This window comes from Octopus sinensis, linkage group LG12 (assembly GCF_006345805.1).
Source record: "Octopus sinensis linkage group LG12, ASM634580v1, whole genome shotgun sequence".
Lineage (NCBI taxonomy): Eukaryota > Metazoa > Mollusca > Cephalopoda > Octopoda > Octopodidae > Octopus > Octopus sinensis.
In genome coordinates, this window is record NC_043008.1 from 31570167 (window position 1) to 31579856 (window position 9690).

The window sequence follows — 9690 nt, forward strand, 5'->3', positions numbered from 1 at the left end:
AACTGTCTTAAATCATACCTTACTGTCTTAGAAAACGGAATGTCACATTGGATAATGCAGTCCTTGATACACAAGTCTCAAGAAATAAATAAAAGACAAACTATGGTAACAGCTGTAACAAACAACTTTGATCATTATCATAGGCCTGAACTAGGTGGTTGGAGCTTTATAACTACTACTATTGCTGCTGCTACTTCTACTACTACTACTACTACTACTACTACTACTACTACTACTACTACTGTTACTACTACTACTACTGTTTTAGCAAAGTAGCTACCGTTTCACAAGCGCATTTGTATTGAAATTCTGCTGATATTTCTTTCATAACTGAAAGACTTGAGAGTGTCTGCACCGAATATATGCGCGTTTTCCTGTTATTCCGTACGTCCCCCGGTGTCATTTTAACACACACAGGCTCACTCACACACACACACACACACACACACACACACACACATAAATATATACATATATACGACGGGCTTCTTTCAGCTCCGTCTACCAAAGGCTTTGGTTGGCCCGAGGCTATAGAAGAATACACTTGTCTAAGGTACCACGCAGTGGGACTGAACCCAGAACTATGTGGTTGGGAAGCAAGCTTCTTACCACACAGCCACGTCTGCGCCTACACACTCACACACACACACACACACACACACACACGCACACATATATATATAACATATATATATATGTAAATATACATTCATATATGTACATACTTACATATATATGTATATACATATGCATATATGGGTACAGGACGTCATAGAACGTAAACAACATGAAATACAAAATATGAAAACATGGAACACGAACTTTTTTTGCGAGCAACGAAAGAAACAAATGGAAAACAAGACAAGCAACATAAAGAACGAGCCTTCATCAGTTGTCACTCCGAATTTCGAGCAAGATACGCCTTCAGCAAAATAGTTGCTCCCGCAAAGCAAATTAAATAAAATTTGGGAATTTGCAGAGGGTCAAAGTTGGTAACAAAAACAGGACAGTGAAAACAAACAGAAAAGGCTGCTAAACCTAAACGAGGGGAGGTGTCGAACGCTGGAGGAACAAACTTTGACAGGAGACGGACAAGAATGCGTCTGATCCCTGCAGCTGATCGAAAGGAAGGAAAGAAACTCAAGTTAGGAAAAGAAAGATGGCCAATGGTTACGCGCAAGCAGCGAGAGGGCAAAGGAGGAAAGTGAGCGAGAGAGAGGGACAGACAGAGAACGGTGAATGGGAGAGGAAAAGAATTAGAGAAAGGATGATAGAGAAAAAAAACGAAATGTATGTATGTATGTATGTATGTATGTATGTAGGTAGGTAGGTAGGTAGGTAGGTATATATTGATGGTGTTAGCAGTGGTGGTGATGTTAACGGTAATAGTGGTGGTACTTGTCATAAAGTTTTGATTTCTTGTTTTTTGTTTTGTTCCCCACCTTTTTTTGCTTAATTACGGCGTCTCAGCGACTCTATAATGATTCTAAATAACTTTGAAAGGTAAGGAATGTGGAGCTAAAATGATGTCACTTAGTTCCTCCAACCTGAAGACTCAATCATATCATACAGTAAAAAGCAAAATATATATATATATATAATAAATCCTTAAAACTCTACCCACCTCTCTTTTCCCTTTCCCAATCTTCAGTCACACACTTCCTCTCTTGCACCATCATGTCGACAAACGGCACCTGGTGACTTCCTTGTCAAGCACATAAGGCTTGACAAAGAAGAATTATAGAATACTAAAGGTGGTTTCCTGACGCCTTTCCTTCTTCTTCTTCCTCCTCTTCCTTCTCCTCCTCCTTCTTCTTCTTCTTCTTTTTTTTTTTCTTCTTCGCTACCAGACATCACCTTGCCGGCCACAGTTATTTCTGAGAAAGGAAGAGTCGTTATCAATTCTTTACCGGTCCTTTATTTATCGACCGTGAACAGATGGAAAGCTTTAAATGAACTTGGGAAGATCTGACTTCAGAACGTAGAGATCTTGAACAAATCCTACAAGATGATTCTATTCGAACTGACAACGTCAATTTTCCACATTACATACATCTAAGAAGCAATGATCCGTGGAAATTCAATCATAAAATGCATTATCGTTTCCATAAATTTAATATCAATTAAGTACTAGACGGAAATAAAAATATTAGTGTCGATGCCAACGAAGGCGGTGCCCCAGTATGGCCGTAGTCCAACAACTATAACCAATAAAAGAAATATAGAAGAAATTTCGGTTGAAAATTTAACTGTCAACGAGCTCTAAATTTCCAATTTCTTATTAACCTTGTTCATAATATGTTCAGTTGCTTGTTTTATTCTGAATCCTTCTTTAGCATTTCAATCCGTTTACTTTATCTAAGATGTTCTTTTGCAAATATCATACTTTTTATGTATATTTTTTGTTCTAATTAGTAGTAGTGATTCTAGCATGCTGTGCATCGTATACAGCAGAAAATAGGCTAATTTTCTCTCTCAGCATGGAACATTCTTAGTGAAACATTCTGGCTCTCGCATACACACACAAACATACACATACGCGCACATACACACCTTCACTCCCCCGCTCTCTCTCTCTCTCTCTCTCTCTCTCTCTCTATCTATCTATCTTTCTATTTAATTATTTATTTTTCTTTCTTTCTCTCACACACATAGACACACTCAGTCACGTACGCGCACGCATACACGCAGAGCTATCTGGAATAATTTATATTAAACGGAATATATGACCGTATCTATGTGCTCCTCTAACCGCCGCTTTCACGTGCTTGTTTAAGGGTTGGTGAAATACATGTAATTAAGCATATAACCAGCAGAGATAAGCCGACAACGACTGAATGAAATAGAAAGCAAACAGCAGAAAATGATGTTTTCATAGAGCCGTTTCTCCTTCCTCTTCTTCACCATCATTGAATCAGGAATTGTGCTTTTGTTGGGCGACAGGAAATTCAGACAAACCAAGTGGTATTTAGGCATTGATTTACTTTTCAGCTTTCGTTTACTTCTTCCTATATTTGCTATTATATACTTCTTTTTTAGGTTTGATATATTAGCCATATATTTCTCGTGTGCCTCTTTAACTCTGAGCCATTCTGGGATGATTCTAGCCACAAATCAGTTTTTCTACGAGTTGTTTGACCCTCGCTCGGGCATAATGGATTCTGATGACAGTTTTCCACGATCCTGTTCATAACCGATTCAGGAAGATGGGAAAAAGAGGGAATTTGACTCTAGTATTTGACTGGTACTATATTTATTGACTCTAGAAGGATGAAAAGTAAAGTTCACTTAAGTAGGACTTGAACTCAGAGCAAAGAGAACCAAAACATCTACAACAAAATATTTTACTCCTACGCTTTAATGGCTGTCAATTGGTCCTCTACTTCATTGGTTGGACACTGTAAAACTTCCTTCGATTTATCAATTTCAACGATTTCACGCTACAAAGGTTGGGGGAAATAACGGAAGCACCAAAGATTACTTTACTATTTTTCTATTAGCAATGTGATAAATTCAAAACTTGTACTTTATGATAGTGCCCTCTGTTTTTCTTTTCCTTTTTAGCAGTTATTTATATTTAAGCAAATTTCATCTGATTTCCAAAGAGGACAAACTGCTGGAATGTGGTTGACTGGAGCTCAAGCAACTAAAACTGCTAAACTATTTAATGTTCCGAGGGGTGCAGTCTCTAACATCATGCTGGCATTCCAAAATCGAGGTAAAACCAGCTCTGGCAAATATAATTTTAGTCAAAAGGCAAAACCAGGGAACGCGGATTTAGTAAAATGTATTGTGTCTAAAAATCATCGAGCCACAGTAACAAAGTGACAGGGGAGCTAAACCACCATCTTGCCAACCTCGTGTCAGCTAAAACCATTCGTCGACAGTTTCATAAAACTGGATACCATGGAAAGGCGGTATTTGCTAAACCACTCCTGTCATTCATCAACATTGATAAGCGAAAGAAATGGTGTCTAGACTATCAGAAGTAGTCAATGTCTCAATAGAACAATGCTATCTTCTCTGATGAATCAGTATTCACTCTTTTTTCCACTTTGAGGCGAGTTTATTTCTGGAGACAGCCTAAAGAAAATTACCATGTTTCAATATAACCGAATATTTACGGTGCATTTTGATGCAGCAATTGATAAAACTCCCTTTCCCTGCGCCATCGTTGCTGAAAGAGCTAAAGCAAGTTTTACTTGAAGAATGGCTCAAAATCTCCCTAAGAGCAGTTCAGACGTAGTATGAATCAATTCTTCGACATATTAAGTTGTAACTGATGCAAAATGTAGACCAGCACCATATTAAATAATAAATCTTCCATTTAACAAGGTGTTTATATTATTTTGTCCAGCCCCTATATTTTAAAGCAGAATAAAATATAAGAAATAAAACATCCCAAATCTCATTTGTATTATATCCTAGTATCTTAAGAAAAGAGGAACAACATAGTAGATAATACATATGTTTATACATCCGGGCGGTCGATTCAACTAGTACATATCTAAAATCCTGTTCGTAGTTTCGAAGTAAAAAGTGAAACTTACTACAATTTTCTTAAAGAATTTCCTTATAGACAACGTTGTCAGTGTAGATTCCTTTCAACCCTTATACCCTGAGTCCAAAACCAATATATGCACATTGTTCTCAGAACCCAAACCAATATATGCTCATTGTTCCCAGAATCAAATAGGGCTTCCATTATTTCAGTCCACTTTGGTTTGGTTGTCATAGTGATGAAGTAGTCTGGCTTTCCAAACTCTCCCATCAGAGCCATTCCAGCTTGGAAACACTCCCTGTAAATTCGAGGGGAACCGGTATGTGATGGCGGAAGAATGATTTTAGACCCTGCGTCATTCATGTCACCATTCGCAATAGCATCCAGAAGGCCCTGGTGCTTTTCAGCCTTAAGTTGTTTCTGATGAATTCTCTGGAAATGTAATCGATTATGCTCTATCTTTGCATATTGATTTACAGCATATTGTTGCATCAGACGTCTACTTTTCATTATGCCATTGAACTCGTCCTTTCTTACCCGAAGCTGATAAGAATAAAAGTCACATTCAGTGATATTTTTGCTTCGGTCATTGTCTTTCAAGAGCACATTCCAGCCATCTTCCCCATAGGGAAACAGAAGTACATAATGAAGAGACTCATAGCTTCTGTGGATTTGACTAATGTAGTCTAACTCCTTATTGCTCTCTCTGTACTGCACAACAACATCCACAGGTTTACTGTTTGGATTATTGGTATCATCTCCCACTATGATCACAGCAACTTCTGGTGCAGTCGGTGGATTGCAGGTTCTCTCATTTGACGTAGCAGGAATAAGCCGTTTGTCATGACTTATGATAATATCACCGGTAGAACATTTTCTGATGCAAAGTATCTCTTAATTATATCAATAGCCTGTTTAAAACTTTTGACTCATGCAGTTAATTGCGTAAAGTTTCCGAGATTTTCATACTTTTACGTTTGCTATTTCAGAGGGCAGTACATTCAATAGCATATTCATACACTCAATGACGTAGGCAGACATAAGAATAGTTCCGACGGCCGATGGCACGAAAATAGGTCCGACAATTTTTATTAATATCTTTAAAAGTACTAAATTTCCAACATTTTTATGGTCAAATTTGTTTAGAGCAATTCAATAACATAAAAATCGCACTTTAAGATAGTGTTCAGCGAGTATGGTATAATTGTAATTTTCACCGAAGACTAACAATATTTTTTTTTTTCAAAAAACAAAAACCGATGGTTGCGAAAAAGTTTGTTGAGAAAATTTTGACACAGACGTAAATAGCGCAATTATAGTATAGATATGTATGTATGTTGTGGAGGCGCGTGGCTTAGTGGTTAGGGTGTCAGCATCATGATCGTAAGATTGTGGTTTCGATTCCTGGACCGGGCGACGCGTTGTGTTCTTGAGCAAAACACGTCATTTTACGTTGCTCCAGTCCACTCAGCTGGCAAAAATGAGTAACGCTGCGATGGACTGGCGTCCCGTCCAGCTGGGGAACACATACGCCATTGAAACCGGGAAACCGGGCCCATGAGCCTGGCTAGGCTTTAAAAGGGCGCATTAATTATTTATTATGTATGTATGTATGTATATACGTACATATGTGTATATATGTATATACATGTGTGTATTTATATTTATATATATATATATGCACACACGTGTGCATGTGTGCATTTATGTATGTATGCATTTGTTCATACCAGTGAATATTGAATTTGTTTTAGTTTTGTCGTACACATAATGGTAACTGTTGTAGTTGTAGTAGTAGTATTGAGCATCAACACCAAAACCAGTATCTTCACCATCGAGTAAGCAAGAAAGTAAATAAGTGATCGCTAGAGTTGCGTACTATGGCAACAGGAAGTACTGTTGTTTCACTTCCTAACGTCACATACCCAATCATATCAGTTCAAAAATGCGCAGCAGCTTGAACCATACATAAAGCATTTAAAACCTTACAATATCAACAGCATCAAAATCAACTTTATTGCACTACAGGATGTTATCATCATTCGCGATATTAATATTGCAACGATAGAAGAAATATTCTCACTACTTTTAATAGAATATCTAATATTTGTAATTAACTTAGATTAGTCCAGACAGATCTTTTCCTTTCACAGCGGGATAGATACATTTTATAACATAGATAAAATATCACATATTGATATCACAGATATTTATAAACTAGTCTATGGTGACGCCACAAAGGAAATGCAAACTTCCAAATTAAAAACCAGCAACACGAAGCTTTTTAATGTAACAAACAAACAAAGCTGTGAACTGGCAGAATCGTTAACAACATTTCGTTCGTTTTTACGTTCTGAGTTTAAATCTTGCTAAAGTTGACTTTCATCCTTTCGGGGTCGATAAAATAAATACCAGTGGAGAACTGGGTCGGTGTAATCGACTTAGCTTTTCTCCCGAAACTACTGGCCTTGTGCCAAAATTTGAAACCAGTATAACACACATACGTACTTTTGTGTATATGTGTGTGGCAGCGCGTGGTTTACTGGTTAAGACTTGTTACATTCATGATCGTTAGACTGTGGTTTCGATTTCCGAACCGGGCGATGCGTTTTGTTCTTGAGCAAAACACTTCACATATCGTTGCTCCAGTTCGATCAACAGATTAAAATGAGTAATCCTGTGACAAGACCGGCGTTCCGACAGCGAGGAATATACAGGGTGCAGTGAATAACCTATCGTCTAAATTACACAAAAATGAAAATAACACTGACATCTCATTTTAACAGATATATTTACCAAAATTACAATAAAATATCTTGAAATGCGAAACAGTAAATTTATTCAATAAAATCGCCATTGGCTTCAACCACGGCCTCCACACAACTTCGGAATCTCCTGCGACTCTTTTGGATGATCTCCTTGTTTAAGTTGGCGAATGCTGCCATAATCCTTGCCTTCAGTTCATCTTTGGTGTTACAAGGAGTTTTGCTGGTGTTTCGCTCAACTGCGCCCCTCACATAATAATAAAGGGGACTGCAGGCTTGGGAGTTAAATGGCCAGATGTTAGGGGTGATGTGGTCGCAGCAATTATTTGACAGCCATAACTGGGTTCTCCTGCTGTTGTCAGATATAGGGTTTTCCAGCAGCTACCCTCTGGACCCAGTGCAGCATTATCTCTTCTAGGAACTTGATGTAGGCCTCCATGTTGAGTCTGATGCCGTGTGGGAAGATGAATGGAGATATCTCCTACCATCCCACAGACACTTCTGCACAACTAATCCGATCTCACATGAATCATTTACAAAGCTGACTCGACAACAAGGAACTGACATTAGGACCTACCGAATCCACTGTCACATTTCTTACCAGCAACACCAGAAAACATCGAGTACAATCAACAATCACGCACATCAACATAACTATATGATCACACACATACACACACACACAAGACAAAATTACTAGGAGTGACGTACGACTCTTCCACAACATTCACAATACGCAATCTAAACAACGAATAAACACACTTAGATCAATAGAAGCAACAGCAATGGTGAGTGGAGGCGCAATGGCCCAGGTGTTAGGGCAGCGGACTCGCGATCGTAAGAACGCGGTTTCGATTCCCAGACTGGGCATTGTGAATGTTTATTGAGCAAAAACACCCAAGCTCCACGGGCCTCCGGCTGGGGTGGTGGTGAACTCCGCTGAACTCTTTCACTACAACTTTCTCTCACTCTTTCTTCCTACTTCTCCCACAAAGCAGAGGAACCATGGTGTAACCCACTATGGTGTGGTAAACTTTCAGACCCTAGTCTAGATTGCGAATCCTCTGTACCCCTGGATGGTTCAGCTCTCCACCCGTTAAAAGCCACCGTTTACGGAATGAGGATAACAACGTAGCTTACGCATCCGTGCAACCGCCAATCTATCACGTGTGGTGGGTGGATCTTCAAGTTGCCACACGCATTCTTAGTAGCTTAGAGTAGGCTCGAATTAGAGATAATTCTTTGTGGCTAATTGCGTGAGTCCTGATTAGAAGAAGAAGAAGAAGAAGAAGAAGACAGCAATGGTGTACATGCAATACATTAGATTCATCCTGTATATTAAGCGAAAAGTCTTGTTGTTGATGTGTCTACTCATCTCATTATTTGGGTTTTGGTGAACCCCAACCCGGTATAAATTTCTATTGCACAATAATATTTGTACTTACATACACAGTTGATGTGTTAGAGCAGCTTTAGTTTATTGAACTAAATATAAGAAATATTTTCTCCAGATCATTTGGTGAGATAAAACGCAAAGGCGATGATGACTGGTAGAATTTGAACTCGGTTATTAATCAACAAAATTAATTACTGCTCAATGCGTTACCATCTGTGCCACGCTTACAGACCTAATAATAAAATCGGTTTTCAAACCTTGGTACAAGGCCAGCAATTACGGAGGAGGGTGCAAGTCTATTACATCAACTGGTACCTATTTTATCGACTCCGAAAGAATAAAAGGCAAAGTCGACCCCGGCGGAATTTGTCTCAGAACGTAAACTTACACAAAGTGCTGCTAAACATTTTGCCCCATGTGCAAATGATTCTTTTCGCTCGCCGCCTTAAATCTGATAATAATATCGTTATAAATTTTATTAAGATACAAATAACAATTGCAGTTTCAAATTTCGGCTCATGGCCAGTAATTTTAGGAAATGGGAATTTTAATTGCATTATTATATATTTTATGATATAAATTTGCAGGTTTTCAAAATAGGTAAGTATTAAAGTTAATCAAAGTTCCATATTGATATATTTGAGTGGATTAATAAAGTTCGTTGATTAGTTATTGCTAGCCGTGTTCAAGCAATATTTTGCAAGAAACTATTTAATTCTGTAAACGTTTCCCCAGCGCAGCATGGCAAGCAAGCAACTTTCAAACCGGTCACAACAATCCTCAAAGTAAGAAGTACAAAACATATGACTCAGCGCATTGCAAAGCGTTGTGTAGAGACTACATGAGTTGATGACTCAACGGGAATATACTAAAACGAAATACTAAAATGTGAAACACAATTACAAAGCAGAGGATGGCTACTGGACATGTTTCTAACATTACAGACACAACTACGAGATAAAAGGAAACCCAAGCGGCTTTACACAGAGTGATTTCAAATTCTGACACAAGGGCAACAAGTTCGGGGG